The sequence below is a fragment of the Lemur catta genome, chromosome 13 (assembly GCF_020740605.2).
Source record: "Lemur catta isolate mLemCat1 chromosome 13, mLemCat1.pri, whole genome shotgun sequence".
Lineage (NCBI taxonomy): Eukaryota > Metazoa > Chordata > Mammalia > Primates > Lemuridae > Lemur > Lemur catta.
In genome coordinates, this window is record NC_059140.1 from 73338574 (window position 1) to 73353761 (window position 15188).

Consider the following 15188-nt stretch of genomic DNA (forward strand, 5'->3'; position numbering starts at 1 on the left):
CAGGCTAACTTGTTAGCTTGCAAGCAGAGTAAAATGTCAGACTCTTCACAGACTTAACAGAGGGCCTCTCCACAACATGACAGCTGGCTTTCCCCAGAATGAATGATAAGAGAAAGAGAGGGAGAGACCAAAACACAAGCCAAAGTGTCTTTTATAACCAAATTTTAGAAGTAACATACCGTATTAGGGTTCTTCAGAGAGACAGAATAGGGGATAGAGAGATAGAGAAATATACGAGAGGGGATTTATTGGGGAACTGCCTCACGCAATTACAGAGGCTGAGCAGTCCTACAAGAGGCTGTCCATAAGATGGAGATCCCCTAGGATGCCCATATCAAGGCTCAGGCCAAGTTCAAAAGCCTCCGAACTAGAAAAGCCAACAGCGTAATTCTCAGTCTGAGGCCAAAGGTCTGAAAATGTTGAGGGGCAGTGGGGGGGACTAGTGTTAAATACTAGGGTCCTAAGGCCAGAGAGCCTGGAGTTCCGATGCTTAAGGACAGGAGGAGGAGAGTGTCCCAACTCCAGGAGAAAGGACACTCAGTCCACTGACTCACATGCCAATCTCCTCTGGAAATATCTTCAGAGACACACCCAGAAGCGTGTCTTTACCAATTCTCTAAGTATTCCTTAACCCAGTCATACTGACACTGAAAATTAACCATCACGCATACATACCATCACTCTCGCCACACCACCCAACCTCAATACAATGTGCAAGGTGACTATAAAAGGGTACAAATATCAGGAGGCAGGGATCACTGGGGACCATGTTAGATGCTGACTACCAAATTTAATATTGTTAAGAGATCAGTTCTCCCTAAATCAACACAATCCCTATCAAAATGCCAAAAGGCTTTTATTTATAGGAAGTAACGAAATGATTTGAAAATTTATATGGAAACACAAAGGAACTGGACTAGCCAAAAAAAAAAAAGTTAGGAGTCACATCATCTAGTTTTAAGACTTACTATAATGCCACAGTATTCAAGACAATAGGATACTTGCACAGGAACACTAGATCAATGAAACATAATACAGAGTCCAGAAATAGATCCGTATACAATAAGGTTCAAACAAATGTGGACAAAAACAAAAGGCAATTTGGTGCAGGAAAGGAAAGTTTTGGGATTTTTTTCAAACAATGGTGCTGGAACTGGGTAAACATATTTTTTAAAATGACCACAACTCTTACTGTGCACCTTGCACAAAAATTAACTTGACATGGACCACAGTCTTATACATAAAAATTAAGGCTATGAATCTTCTAAAAGAAAGCACAGGAAAATATTTTTGTGACTTTTAAGTAGGCAAAGGCTTATTGGAACTCAAAAAGCACAATCCATAAACGAAAAAAGTTAATTAGACTTCATCAAAATTAAAAATTTCAATTCATCAAAATACCCTGTTAAGGAAAAGATAAGACAAGCTACAAACTAGGGGAGCATACTCTCAATACAATGATCTGACAAAGAACTTATATCCAGAATATATTAAGAATTCCTACAAATCAATAATAAAAAGATGATTAATTTTTTTAAATGGGGAGAAAGCTTGAAGAGGCACTCCACAAAAGAAAGTACACTGTCAATAACCATATGAAAAGGTGCTCAACATCAGTTATCAAGGAAATCAGAAAATAAAACCACAATGAGATACCATTCTATACACAATAGAATAGCTAAAATTAAAAAAAAATGATTATCCAAGTATTGGCGAGGATATAGAACTATAACTTTCATACATTCAAGTGGAAGTATAAAATGAAAAACCACTTTGAAAAATTAGTTTCTTATAAAGTTAAATATACATCTGCCTATAAACCAGCAATTCCATTTCTAGGTATTTACTCAAGAGAAATGAAAACATGTTTGAAAAAAGACCTGTATAGGCCCTATTCATAATAGTCAAAAACTGGATTCAACACAAATGTCCATCAACAGAAGATAAACTGTGGTATATTCATCCAATGAAATATTACTCAGCAATAAAAAGAATTACTGATATATCCAACCCCATGGATGAATCTCAAAATTTGAATGTTAAGAAAAAAAAAGCCAAATACCAAAGAGCATACACTGTAAGAATACAGAACAAAACTAATCTACATTTAGAAAACAAAAAGTGCTTGGGGTCAAAAGAAACTCAATAGAGAGGGCAACAATGGAACTTTCTGGGGTGATGAAAACATTCTACACCTTCTTTTGAATACTGGTTACGTGGGTATATAATTGTCACACCTCATCAAAGTGAACACCTGAGATCTGTATATTTTGTTATATTTAATTATACCTCAACAAAAATAAATATTTTAATACATTTGTGAGCTCAACAGCGTACTAAATTTCCTTTTCTTGGGTGGTCACATATATGTTTAGTGTATATATACATATATTTATATGTATTCAATAAATATTTATCATGTACTATGTGCCAAACACTTTGCTAGGTTCCAAAATAATTCAAAGTCCATGCTCTCAAGAAGCTAACAATCTAGGGCAAGGAAATGCATACTTAAATAATAACAACATAAAATACAGGGCTTTCCATGATAGAAGTATACACAGGGTCTTGCAGGAAGAATGCTTTGTCTCAAAGAAGAGTTAGGTATTATTAATATTAATAGCAAAACTTTTCCATTAGGTGCTGAATGAAAGATGAAAAGCAGAACTTTGGACGTGGACAAGCAGAATTGAGCTATTTATACGCAGAGAAATACCACATGGAAAGACAAGAGACAACAGGTCTAACAACAGGGAGCCAGGAGCAGTTCATTGATTGAGGGGTTCAAAGGACCTATAAGGAAATGAAAGGAAATCCTAGCAAGGTAGGTAGGTAGCTACATACCATGCCAATGCTAAAATATTTTGATTACAGAGGTAGTGAAGAGCCACTGAATAATTTTAAGCAAAGAACGAGACATTCAAATTTGTGATCAGAAGTATCTGTATGGGTGTGAGAGAGTGCCTGGAAGGGAGTGAAACTAGAAACAGAAAGACCAGCAAGAAGACAACTGCAGGAGAGCAAGCCAGTGATGTTTTACTTTTAGTATACCAACCAATGGCAGAGGGACTGAATAGGAATTTAAGAATCCCCAAAATAGGCAGAAAAATGGGAAAAGATTAAGAATAAAGACAGTTTTCAGAAAAAGAAATAAAAATAGTTCAAACATATGAAACGATGCTCAGCTTCAACCATAAGAGAAAACTAAATTAAAATTACACTAGGATACCATTTTTCACCTATCAGATTGGCAAAATCCAAAATGTTTGATTATACACAGTGTTGACAAGGCTATGCATAACAAGTATTCTCAGATATACATTACTGTTACAAGCCTTATGAAGGGCAATTTAACAATATCTATCAAAATTATATCCACTATACTCTTTGGCCCAGCAGTTCCACTTCTAGGAATATATCCCAAAGACACACTTGAAAACGTAAATGATATCTGCACAAGGTTGCTCACTACAGCAATTTTATATTAATAATAGTAAAAACTGGAAACAATCTATTAACAGACTAGTTAAATTATGATATATAAATAAAAATGAACACTCTGCACCTGGTAGGGGAGAAGGAAAGAGAGAAGAGAGGAGAAAGTGCTTTATATACTAATAAGAATGATTTCCAAGGTATTAATATATTGTTCAGTGAAAAAAAAGTAAAAGGCAGAAGAGTTAGTTTCCAACATTAGAGTAAAACACATGAAGAGGAGACTGAGGTGACATAAATATATTTGTATATGGTTATATTTTTTAAATCCCCAGAAGGATATATACGAAATCAATAACATTTCTACACTATTGCAGGGAATGAGACCAATGGGGAAGGGGGAATGAATGACTTTTTATTGTGTATCTTTGTACTCTTTTTGCTTTCTTACTTTTGAAGTATAGATATGCATATAGTAAAAAAAAATAGTAATTATAGCCTTTAAAAATACTGTATTAGAATCAACAGGATTTGGTAACTCATTTGATGTGAGAAGTAGAGGAGATGGAGGGGTCAAAGATGATGCCCAGGTTTCCAACATAATGATAAATCTAGTCATCCCTAACAACGTTCAAAGAAAAGAAATTTGTTATTAACCAAGGCAAAAATTGGTAAGATGTTAAAGGGCAAGGGAAAGCAGCACAGTTGTGGACTTGCATTGGAGGTGCTGTGTCCAACAGCAATAGGAAAAGAAAATAGGAAATTTAAGAGTGGTCAGGGGATACAGTTGATAGTAGAAGCCTTGGAGAAGAAAAACAAAGAAACCGTGTATGAGGCTAATTTATCTAGGAATTACTTATTCTTCCAAGCCAATTAAATGGGATGAAATCAAGACCCAGAGAATAAACTAAAAAAGCAACTAACTTAAACTGACAGCATAAGACCATATATTGATATCTTTTTCTTAAACATTAAGTTCTCACTATTATTATTAATGCAATGTATTATTTAATACATTTAGTTTCCCAGGTTCACAACAGATTAAAACATTAAAAAAGGGTATAGGTGTAGTTACCAGAGGCAATTATTTGGCAACAGCATGAGGGAACAAAAAAACAAAAAAGCATAGTATTCTTCAAGTACTCCTCACTGGAGCCAAAATGTCCCATCTTTCCATCATCTAAGACTTGGCCAAAATGGTCCCTCCTTCAAGAAGTTCTTCCTGGTTCCTACACTTTCAGAGTGACATAATTAATCTTCTTCTGTCAAATTTCCAACTTCAAATATTTTGTTTACATCTTCCTGAAAGCACTAACTATATTTTGCCTTGTTTTATAATTATTTTTATACTAGCCTGTTTTCTCCTACTTGATTATATATCTATCTTGATTGAAGAAATACCTTTCATCTTTATATCTCTAGCCAGCGCTGAGCACAGTTTCCTCGCACAGTACAGGATGCAAACATTCATTCAACAATTATCCCATTTTTGTATTCTCTAAAATAACGTAAATAGACTCTGTCACAGTCTCCCTGCAAAAAGTTATAAGCATCTCTTACTGCATACTTACATATTTGATATCAAGTTAAGAATTTGACCTGGCTTATCCCAAAAACTAATGAAACAAGGGTAATGGGAAGTGACAGCTAATGCATTTGGTGGTTTTATTATTTGTTTTTAATTGACACATAACAATTACACATATTTATGAGGTACATAGTGATACTGTGATACATACAATGTGTTATGATCAAATCAAGGTAATCAGCACATCCTTCACCTCAAACATTTATCCTTTGTGTTGGAAACATTCAAAATCCTCTCTTCTAGCTATTTGAAAATATATAACAAATTTTTAACTGTACAGTTGACCCTTGGACAACATGAACTGCACAGATCCACTTATACACAGATTCTTTTCAATGTTAAGTTATACCAAGTGTTCCTGCCTCCCCCCTTCTACCTCCCCCACCTCTTCTCCCTCTGCCACCCCTGACATAGCAAGACCAACCCCTCCTCTTCCTCCGCCTCAGCCTATTCAACCTCAAAACAACAACCATGAAGACCTTTACGATGATCCACTTCCACTTAATGAATAGTAAATATAGTTTCTCTTCCTTATGACTGTCTTGACATTTTCTTTTCTCTAGCTTGCTTTATTGTAAGAATACAGTGCACAATACATATAAAATGCAAACTATGTGTTAACTGTTTATGTTATCAGTAAGGCTTCAGGTCAACAGTAGGCTATTAGCAGTTAAGTCCTGAGGAAGTCAAAAGTTATGCATAAACTTTTGACTGCATAGGGGGTTGGCGCAACTAATCCCTAAGTTGTTCAAGGGTCAACAGCAGTCATCCTACAGAACACTGGAACTTATTCCTCCTGTCTAGGTGCAATCTTGTATTGTTTAGCATCTCTCTCCCCAGCCCCTTCCGCTACCCTTCCCAGCCTCTAGTAACCACCCACAATCCTACTCTCTACTTTTACAAGATCAACTTTTTTAGCTTCTACACATGAGAATATGCAGTATTTATCTTTCTGTTCCTAGTTTATTTCACTTAACATAACGTCTTCCAGGCTCATCCATGTTGCTGCGAATGACAGGATTTCATTCTTTTTTAAGACTGAATAATATTTCATCATGTATATATACTACAGTTTCTTTATCCACTCATTCATTTTTTTTTTCCCCTGAGACAGGGTCTTGCTCTGTTGCCAGGCTAAAGCTCACTGCAATCTCAAATGCCTGGGCTCAAGCCATCCTCCTGTCTCAGTCTCCCAAGCAGCTGGAACTATAGGTGCATGTCACCATGCCCGGCTAATTTTTCTATTTTTTGTAGAGACAGGATCTTGCTCTTACTAAGGCTAGAATCCTCCCACCTCAGCCTCCCAAAATGCTAGGATTACAGGCGTGAGCCACTGTGCCTGGCCCCATTCATCCACTGATGAACACACTTAGATTCATTATCTATCTTAACTATTATGAATAGTGCTGCAATCAACAGGGGTACAGATATCTCTTCAATATACTGATTTCCTTTCCTTTGGTTATATACCCAGAAGTGAGATTGCTGGATCATATGGCAGTTCTATTTGTAGTTTTTTGAGGAACCTCCATACTGTTCTCCATAACAGCTGGACTAACTTACATTCAGTTTGGTGTTTCTTTTACAGGAGACAAAAATGTTCCAAAATTAGACTGTGGTGATGGCTGCACAAACCTGTAAGTGTACTAGAAAATAATGAATTGTATATTTTCTACGGATTATGGTAAGGGAATTATATCTCAATAAAGCTGTTTTTAAAAATGAGATATCTGCTATTATCCCCCACTTTACAGATTAAGAAACTGAGATTTGGTAAGATTAAGTAATTTGCTCATGGTGACACAGCTAGCTAGTCATGGAGACAGGACAAAAATCCAAGTGGTCTTGACTCTTAAGTCTATATGCTTAACCACCATGCTCTTCTGCCTTCCTTAGAAAGGGACTTCACTCACTAGGCATCATACCAAGTGCCTAAGTATGCTCCTATCAATGCTCAAGTCTTAAATGCCAGTGACCTTCCAAATTCCCACAGGGCTATAAAGACTTGACTTGACCTACTTATGTTATGCCACAGGATAGGTGAGAAGGAGGAAAAGTCAAAAGCAGAAAATAGAGGTAACAAAAAGACACGGGGGAAAAGCGCTCAAGAGCTTTATTTAAAGACTACAGTCAGCCCTCCGTATCTGAGAGTTCTGTATCCATGGGTTGTACATTCACAGACCCAATCAACTACAGATCAAAAATATTCAAGGATTTAGGAGACCAAGGATCACTTGAGTCCAAAAGTTTGAGACCAGTCTGGGCAACACAGTGAGACCTCATCTCCACAAAATTTTTTTTTTAAAAATTAGCCAGTCATGGTGGTATATGCATATAGTCCCAGCTGGTGGGGAAGCTGATACAGGAGGATTGCTTGAGCCCAAGAGTTCAAGGCTGCACAGGGCTACAATAGCAACACTGTACTCCTGACTGGGCAACAAAGCAAGACCCTATCTCTTAAAAAATAATAATACAAATTTTTAAAATACAGTGTAACAACTATTTACATAGCATTTAGATTGCATTAGGTATAATTAATCTAAAGTTAAAGTATATGCAAGGATGTGTGTAGATTATATGCAAATACTACATCATTTTATACAAGGGATTTGAGCATTGGTGGATTTTGGTACTCGAGAAGGGTCCTAAACCAATCCCCTGAAGATACTGAGGGAGGACTGCACATGAAACATTACTATTACTTGGTTGCTATCATCAAAGTTGGTGGGCAGGCCTAATTCAGCTGAGTTGGGGGTAAATTCAGGCTTCCTGGACTAGTTCTGCATAGACCATGGTTTCTGAACCTTGGCACAATAGACATTTTGGGTCAGAAAATTTTTTGTTGTGGAGGGCTGCCCTACACATGTTTAGGATGTTTAGCAGTATCCCTGGACTCTACCCACTAGATGCCAGTAGCACCACCACCGCCCCCCACTCCCAGCTTGACAATGCCAAATTTCCTAGAGGTTGGAGAAATGAGCATGGGGTTTATCTAAAATCACCCCATTTTGAGAACCAATGGCCTGAACTAGGGGTAAAGATAACAAAAGACCAGTCATTTGATAACAAGTATTCTGTCCACAATAATGGGGGACAGAGGAGAGTCTTTTAAACCAATCACCACCCAAGCCTGCTAGGAAAAACTCATTTCATGAAAAGTAAAGCTGGGGGTGGGGAGAGGATATAGGAATTAAATAGGAACAGAGCTCATGCTATCATACCAACATTCCAAGATTTCTGTACAGTTCAGCATGTAAGGCCTCTGACACTCTAGCAGAATATCAGCTACAGAGAGGTACCACCCAAGATCAGGAAATAGATCTAAAAGATGCTAGAAATAAACTGCTCCCTTTGACTGGTTTGAAGGAAAATCAGTTTCCCTTGTAAGAAAAACTAACTGTCCCTCATATCTGGAGGAACTGAAATACCAAGGTCCAGGTTACCACACCTGTCAGGAAAGAGGAGCAAACCAAATGACAGTATGAATAAAAATGAAATGACAGTTGAAGGTGGGAGGGGTGAGTGATGAGACAGGACAAGCAGACAGTATGAAGTAAGAGCTGACCCTGCACTAAATTTATTTGCCCTGACTCTCAAATCTCCCTTCGTATCGCTTCTGCCTTTCTTTTACCTCATGCCAGCATCAAGTCAAAGGCTTTCAGGATTTTCCATACTCTCATACTGACCCCTGGTTGTTCAAAGTCTCTCCATTCAGAGCATCACTCCCCTTCAAAGTGCAACAGGTTCTAAAATCTTATTCCTCCCTAAAAGTCGCACCTTTCTCAGATTATCTTAGTGCTTAGGTAAGGGGGGGAAGCAGTTGCAGCAAGTAAATCAAACTACTATTAAACTACTCAATTAAAGAATGTGCTGCAAATAACCTCCCCCAGTAAGCATATAAACAAATGTTTACCCTTACTCATAATCAAAGAAATGCAAACCCAAAACAAGACAAATTTCACATATCAAATTGGCAAAAAGTACAAAGTTTTAAAAAGTCCAATGTTGGCAAACACATATGTAGACAGGCACACTCGTACACTGCTAGTTAGTGTAAATGATTACAACCTAATATCACTCAACAGGAGTTAGAAAAAATACATTATGGTACACACTTAAAATACTCTAATCAATTTTTAATTATGTTGATGCATATGTGCCAGTATGAAAAGAACTCTTTAACTAAGGAAAAAACTAAACTGCAGTTAAAAAAGTAAACAGAAGTGCAATAGTATAATACTACTTGTATAAATTTTTCAGAAACTAAACTTTCTGGAAACTATTAACAATGGCTTACCTTTTGGAGGAAAGAGGAGAAAAGTAACTTTTATTTTTGCTTTTCTCTACTATTAGGATTTTTTAAACTATATACCTGTATAACTTTTAACTGAAAATATACAATTCTTTAAGTACTCTATTCCCCCAAGCTTAACCACCACTCTCACACCACCAACTCCTACCTTCCCCCAAAACCTGCCCCATATCTGAAAGTTAACTGCAACTGCCTGGTAGAATTTAAGGTACTAAGGGATATATTTTGGAATATGGAAGTTTCCTTTAAAAATCTCTTCACTTACTTCCCTAAAAATCACCTCTGAGATGAAAGAGAAAAAGAATCCCTACCTTGTCTAGGGAAACACAAACTCACTTCCTTTCAGGTCCCTAACCATTCTCTCTTAGACAGTGAGACTGTCATGGTCATAATATCCCCTGCTTCTCCTTACCATGGATGGATGGATGGATGGATAGATAGATACAGACAGACAGATATAGTCTTGGCTAATTTCACTCTCCCACATAAAGAAGAGCAACCTTAATTATCACTGCAAAAGGGGGAAAGCCTTCTCTTTTCAGAACTAATTAACTGCAGGGATCCTACTCTGGCTTGTCTCAGCTCTTATCACCTTGGTGTGGGTGGCCAACTACTACTCTACACTTCTCTAGGAAAAGGTGTCTCAGTCCGTTTGCTGCATCACCCCTGGTAATGTAAGTATATGGAAGCTTAATATTTCAATTCAGCTGAATCAGGTCAGAGCATTCACTGTCAAAGAAGAAAGAGCAGGATAGTAGAGTCCTTTTAGGCCTTTTAAAGATCTCTTAAAATAGCTTCTTGCTTTAATCAGTCTTTCTTCCACATCTCTTAACTGATTTTTAAGTTTTACACAGGTAAACCAAGTATTTCTAATCACTGCTTACTATTAACATCTGATCATTAGAGCAGAACTATTATGGATATTTTTAAATATCTCAGATTAAAAGCTTTAAAATTTAAACAACTAAGTTATATTCATCTGAGTTTTACCATCATGATTTTCTCACTGTGTGTGATCATTCATGCCAGCCAAAACAATTACAGTCTCAACGCAGCAAACTTATTTTTAATTCTGAACTACCTAGTGAGAAAGGGTTATAAAACCTTTTTCAAGTATTGGGGAAAATGATTATCATCAGGTGGTTCATAACAGAATAGTGTCAGAAAAGAGCTGATCTCTGCTCTCCAAAGAGGCAGAATTGTGAACCATTTGTCAGCTTCTTAAATAAGCTTAAAAAGTAAATACATTCACGGAGAAATTATTGGGTTTATTTTTAAAGTAAGTATTTCTGGAATTTTTAACATTCCCAAACAGGAATATTCAAGCCATATAAAATGCCTATTGTAACTAGAAGTGACAAATGACTTGTGTAGCTGAGTTTAAAAGTAAAAAAATCCACACATTCATATACACATTATACCTCATCACAAAATAAAGCTGAACATAGTACCAACTTTTCCAAATTACTCTGGCTTACAAGTTTCATGAAGAATAAATAAATGCCATGCCAAGTAATGTTACACAATAAAAGAGCAAGCAGCTCCAGGAGACAGACATGTAAGCAGTTATCTTCTGAGACAGAAGTAGACTGAATCCTGGAAAGAAATTATTAAAATCAAATTCTGAAACTGATGTTAACCTTGAAACTGTAGTTCTTGGTTGAATGAATGAAAAGGGGAGTAAGGGATGGAGTGTTGTGTGCTACCTCGAAATAATTTTAACACACTGACTGCCCCACTAGGAAAAAAAAATGTTTCCTTGGGGCCACGGTGTTTTGTTACGAAAACAAAAACTTCAAAAACAAAATGATCCTCTCTAATTTAATGAAAAACTTGGGGTTTTTTTATTGTTTTCTGTGCATAAGTTATATGCAACTTGAAAAATAGCTATTGAGGCTTCCAAAGTGATGAGACATGAGTTACGTATGCTTCATGACGCCCCGGGCTCAAAACTGGCGTGAGTTAAATACAACTCACATGGCAGTCAATGTGTTAAATATTCCTAAGACTTGAATAAAACAATATAGACCATGTGGAAACTTCTAAGATTCCAGAAGACCTAAGGGCTGCTCCAATTCCACCCCATGAATATCACTGTGACCTTGCATAAATCTATTACAATCTGACCCTCATTTCTCATGTATAAAATAAGTGAGTTAGAGATCATCCTTAGGTTTCCTTGTAGCTCTAACATTAACAAAGGAAGCATAAATTTATTCTTTTCTAATATAAGTTATATACAGTATGTGTCATCCACAAGTCCATAAGCCAAATCAGGGTGAGCCCTCCTGTTAGTTCTAAGCAAACGTGATCAAGAAAAAGTAGCACTGAGGAAGCCAAAGGGCAGTCTCTAAATTCTCCAAGGACACGAAGACAACTTCCAAAAATACTTCATCACAAAGTTTTGAGTATATTCTACCATTTCATTCTTCTCCAGGGCAAGCCCTAACACAGGGTATCCCTTTATTTTAGGCTTAAGAAATTACTTATAAAGCCTAGTCCTCAAAATGTTACTCTTTGTAAATGTTAAACAAAGCTCCAGAACAATTTCAAATAAACTTAAAAATTAAAACATTTTCATCCAACAGCCAACTCAATAGAGCCTTACAACAAATAACCTTAAACAATCTCATGACAACAAGAATCGCTATCATCACCACATATCTCCTCTAATTCTTGGGGAAATGGGAAGGGGGAGAATCAGAGAGGAATAAACGTGACAGAAGGAGTAACAAAAGCTACTGTAAAGGTCAAGTTAATACAGGGAGAATCAACCTCAACCAAAATGGGAAAAAAAGAAAGGCCAAGACAAGCACTACCTTCTCATTTAAAATACACCTTCAAGTAAAACCCACCTGAGAAGAAGATAATTTTTTAAACCACCCACCAGAAAGAGGGGTGGGGGGAAGTTACTACTTTAGCAATTTTAAAAAGTCTGAAGTGCACCTTTTCTATATATATTTGTAAATTTACATTGTGCACAAATTTTATTTTGAAGGAATATTCTTGAGATGTATTTTTATAAAATAAATCTATCTTAACATATGAAGTCCCATGTTGTAACTTTCACCTACATATTCATAACTATAAATTTTAATTAGGTTTTCTGCTATCACCATGAGATACAAAAGTAATTGTTCCACAAAATGACCTGCATACACCATTAAATGTTCACTTTATTGTTCCTAATAATATTAACATCCCTGACATGTGTACTGTATAGATAAAGAAGTGTCCTTTTAAGTCCATGTTTGTAGTTTTTTATTATTTACTCGACTACTACGTGAGTTAATATAGAAAATGTTCTGTCACGGAACTTTATCTAGAGATGTTAACTGAGAACAATGATTATATTGCCACTGAAATTTTAAATAATTATGACTTATTTACAGCCTGCCTCCTGTATGTAAACACACTTGAGTCTTTAAAGTTTATTAGGCAGACAGTACAGGATTACCCAACTCTCTCAAGACTGCAGACGAACCTCAGAAATTAAAGGTATATCCAAAGTTTTCGAAACTATTTAATAAACAGGGTAGGATCTTCGGGATACCAATGCCCATCCATCATTTCTTCGGAATAGAAAAGGATTAACCCTTTATGGAGTCAGTAAGATGTTTAAGACGTGTGGAGTGGGTGGGTAACTGACTGCTCTTTCAAACCGTTCCCCAAGCTCACACGGTCCGCGGGAAGGAACGCAGTAGCAAGCAGTTCCGAAGACGAAGTGCTGCATTTAGGGTTCAGATTCATTCTCTGGAGTAACTGTCGAGCTGCTCAGAGTAGGATTTAACGCATATACCAAAACCCAACGGCAGCAGCAACAACAAATACGGTTTTTCTCTAGACCGAAAACTTTTAAAGTATCAATAAAATAACCGTGCAAAACGTTAACTATTCACAATTGCACACCATTTCGCTACGGTTCCTTCCTTTAGGAAAGCTAGAATTCAGTTGTCGCCTGGGAGCAGTCACTTCACGCCAGTGCCGGGCTCTTCTTCAACTAGGTCCTCAGGTTCCCCGAGCACCGGCTCCAAGAGGCGCGGTTAGCGCGCTTTCTCTCAGGCGGCTGGCAAGTAACAGTGTGAAAATGTCACTCCAGCAGCCCGTTCCCAGGCCTGGAGCGGAGGCCGCGCGGCGCGGGGCGGCGCGCGGGGACTCCGCGGAGGGGCCCAGGGCGCCCGCGGCCCGGCCCCGCGGCGCTCCCCGCCCGCCCCTCGCCCGGAAGGGAGAAACCCGCCCGCGGGAGGATTCAACAGGAGCACCGCGCCGCCCGCCTGCCGCCCGGGAAACAGCCGCCGGCCGGCCGGGCGCGCGGGGGGAGGGGCGCCGGCGGGAGGGCGCGGGCTGGGGCTGCCCCGGGACCCCCGCCCGCGCGCAAGGTCACCGCCCGCCGCCACCGCCGCGAGCGCCCGGGCCGGACCAGGGCGGCAAGTTTAATTTCCAGAGGCTGCGGCAGAGCCCGCGGCGCGGAGGAGCGCGCCGCCCGCGGGGCCTCCCCACCCCCACCGTGCAGCCCGGCCCGCGACCCGCGACCCCCGCCCGGGCCGCCGCCAGGCAGCCGAACGCCGCAGCCCCTAAGCCGGCAGGCGAGTCCCGGCCGGCGGGCGGGCGGGCGGCGCTTCAGCCGCGCTACAGACACACACACACACATACAGCCGCGCTGGCGCCCACTGAAAAATGGAGCGCGGCGACCAGACAGAAGAGACATTTTCTTTCCGTTAACTGAATTGTTTCCTACCTCCGGCTGTCCGACTCGCTACTCCTCTCACTCCGCTGCTCTCCGGGATCCGCCGCCGCCGCCGCATCCAATCGCCTTCTCCCCCCCCTCCCCTTCCGCAGCCAGCCCGGCCGTTCCTCCTCCTCTCCGCTTCAAAATGGCGCCAAGCGCTCTTCGGCGGCTGCTCCAATAGAACCGCCGCGGACAGCACCCGGGGGCAGGCAAAGCGCGGCGTGGGTGCGCAGCGCCCCCTGCCGACCAGACGGTCCCGCGCGCCGGACTCCGCTCCGCCCCGCCCCGTGCGCGCGCGCACGCCCCTCCTCCGCCCCGCCCCGTGCGCGCTCACGCTGCCACTCCGGCGCGCCGCCGCCGCCGTCGCCCCGGTGGCAGCCAGTTGCTCGGCTGTCGGCGTGTCCTCTGCCTCTGCGGCTTCCCAGACTTCTACCGAAAACCACATGGGCTGGCATCTGTCTCTCACTTTTTCAATACAGTTGGGCAATGTTTGAAACACTGTCATTCAGCGCTAATGTTGTGCTATGCAGGTAAAACTGGTGTTTATTGACCACTTTGCTCCTTACTTGCGAACGCTGACCTAACCGTCTCAAAATGCCATACAAATAGTTTTCCTACATGTTGTGTGTTACGTCTTGACTAAATCCCACCGCTTTCCGGATTTGAGGAATTACTGAGTAGGCGGCAGGTGTAGGGAGGGACGTAGTAATTCAGCCTGGACCAAAGCATTCCTGTTCCCTCGTCTTGGCAGAGTTGTCCTTGTTAGAGGAAGAAATAGGCTGCAGACCACAAGGGCGCGTTCTAGGGGGTGGGTTTCTTCCCCCTCCGCCCCGGGAGGTGCCAGGCCTCCCTCCTGCGGCTGGAGGGTGGGGTGGGCTCTGCCCGCTCACCGCTGCTTATCCCCGACCTTTGGGGAAGGTTTTCTCCTCAGCCAGGCCCCTGCCAGAGCTGAAGAAAGGATGCTTTCTCCTTTTACTTCCATTTATACCATCCCTGCTGTGAGGAAGTTTCCCTGATATGCTGTATTTGGTTACTAGAACTTTGTTCCAGGGAGAACTTGTTTCAACAACGAACAAGCAAGAGATGAATTAATGGATGACGGTAGCATATTTATCAATTAAAAC

The 15188-nt window shown here is 40.3% G+C and overlaps 1 protein-coding gene across 6 annotated transcripts in view; it reads right to left on the minus strand.

The window, feature by feature from the left end:
- The window catches only part of PDS5B (PDS5 cohesin associated factor B), a 163933-nt gene extending 149694 nt beyond the window's left edge, over positions 1 to 14239 (minus strand). For 2 of the 6 annotated variants that reach the window (XM_045566941.1, XM_045566939.1), the window contains exon 1: positions 14074 to 14239. The gene's annotated coding sequence lies outside the window, so the exon portion shown is untranslated. The remainder of the gene's footprint in view (positions 1 to 14073) is intronic. The other 4 variants (XM_045566944.1, XM_045566943.1, XM_045566945.1 and 1 more) reach the window with 3 other exon arrangements.
- Positions 14240 to 15188: the final 949 nt, after the last annotated feature.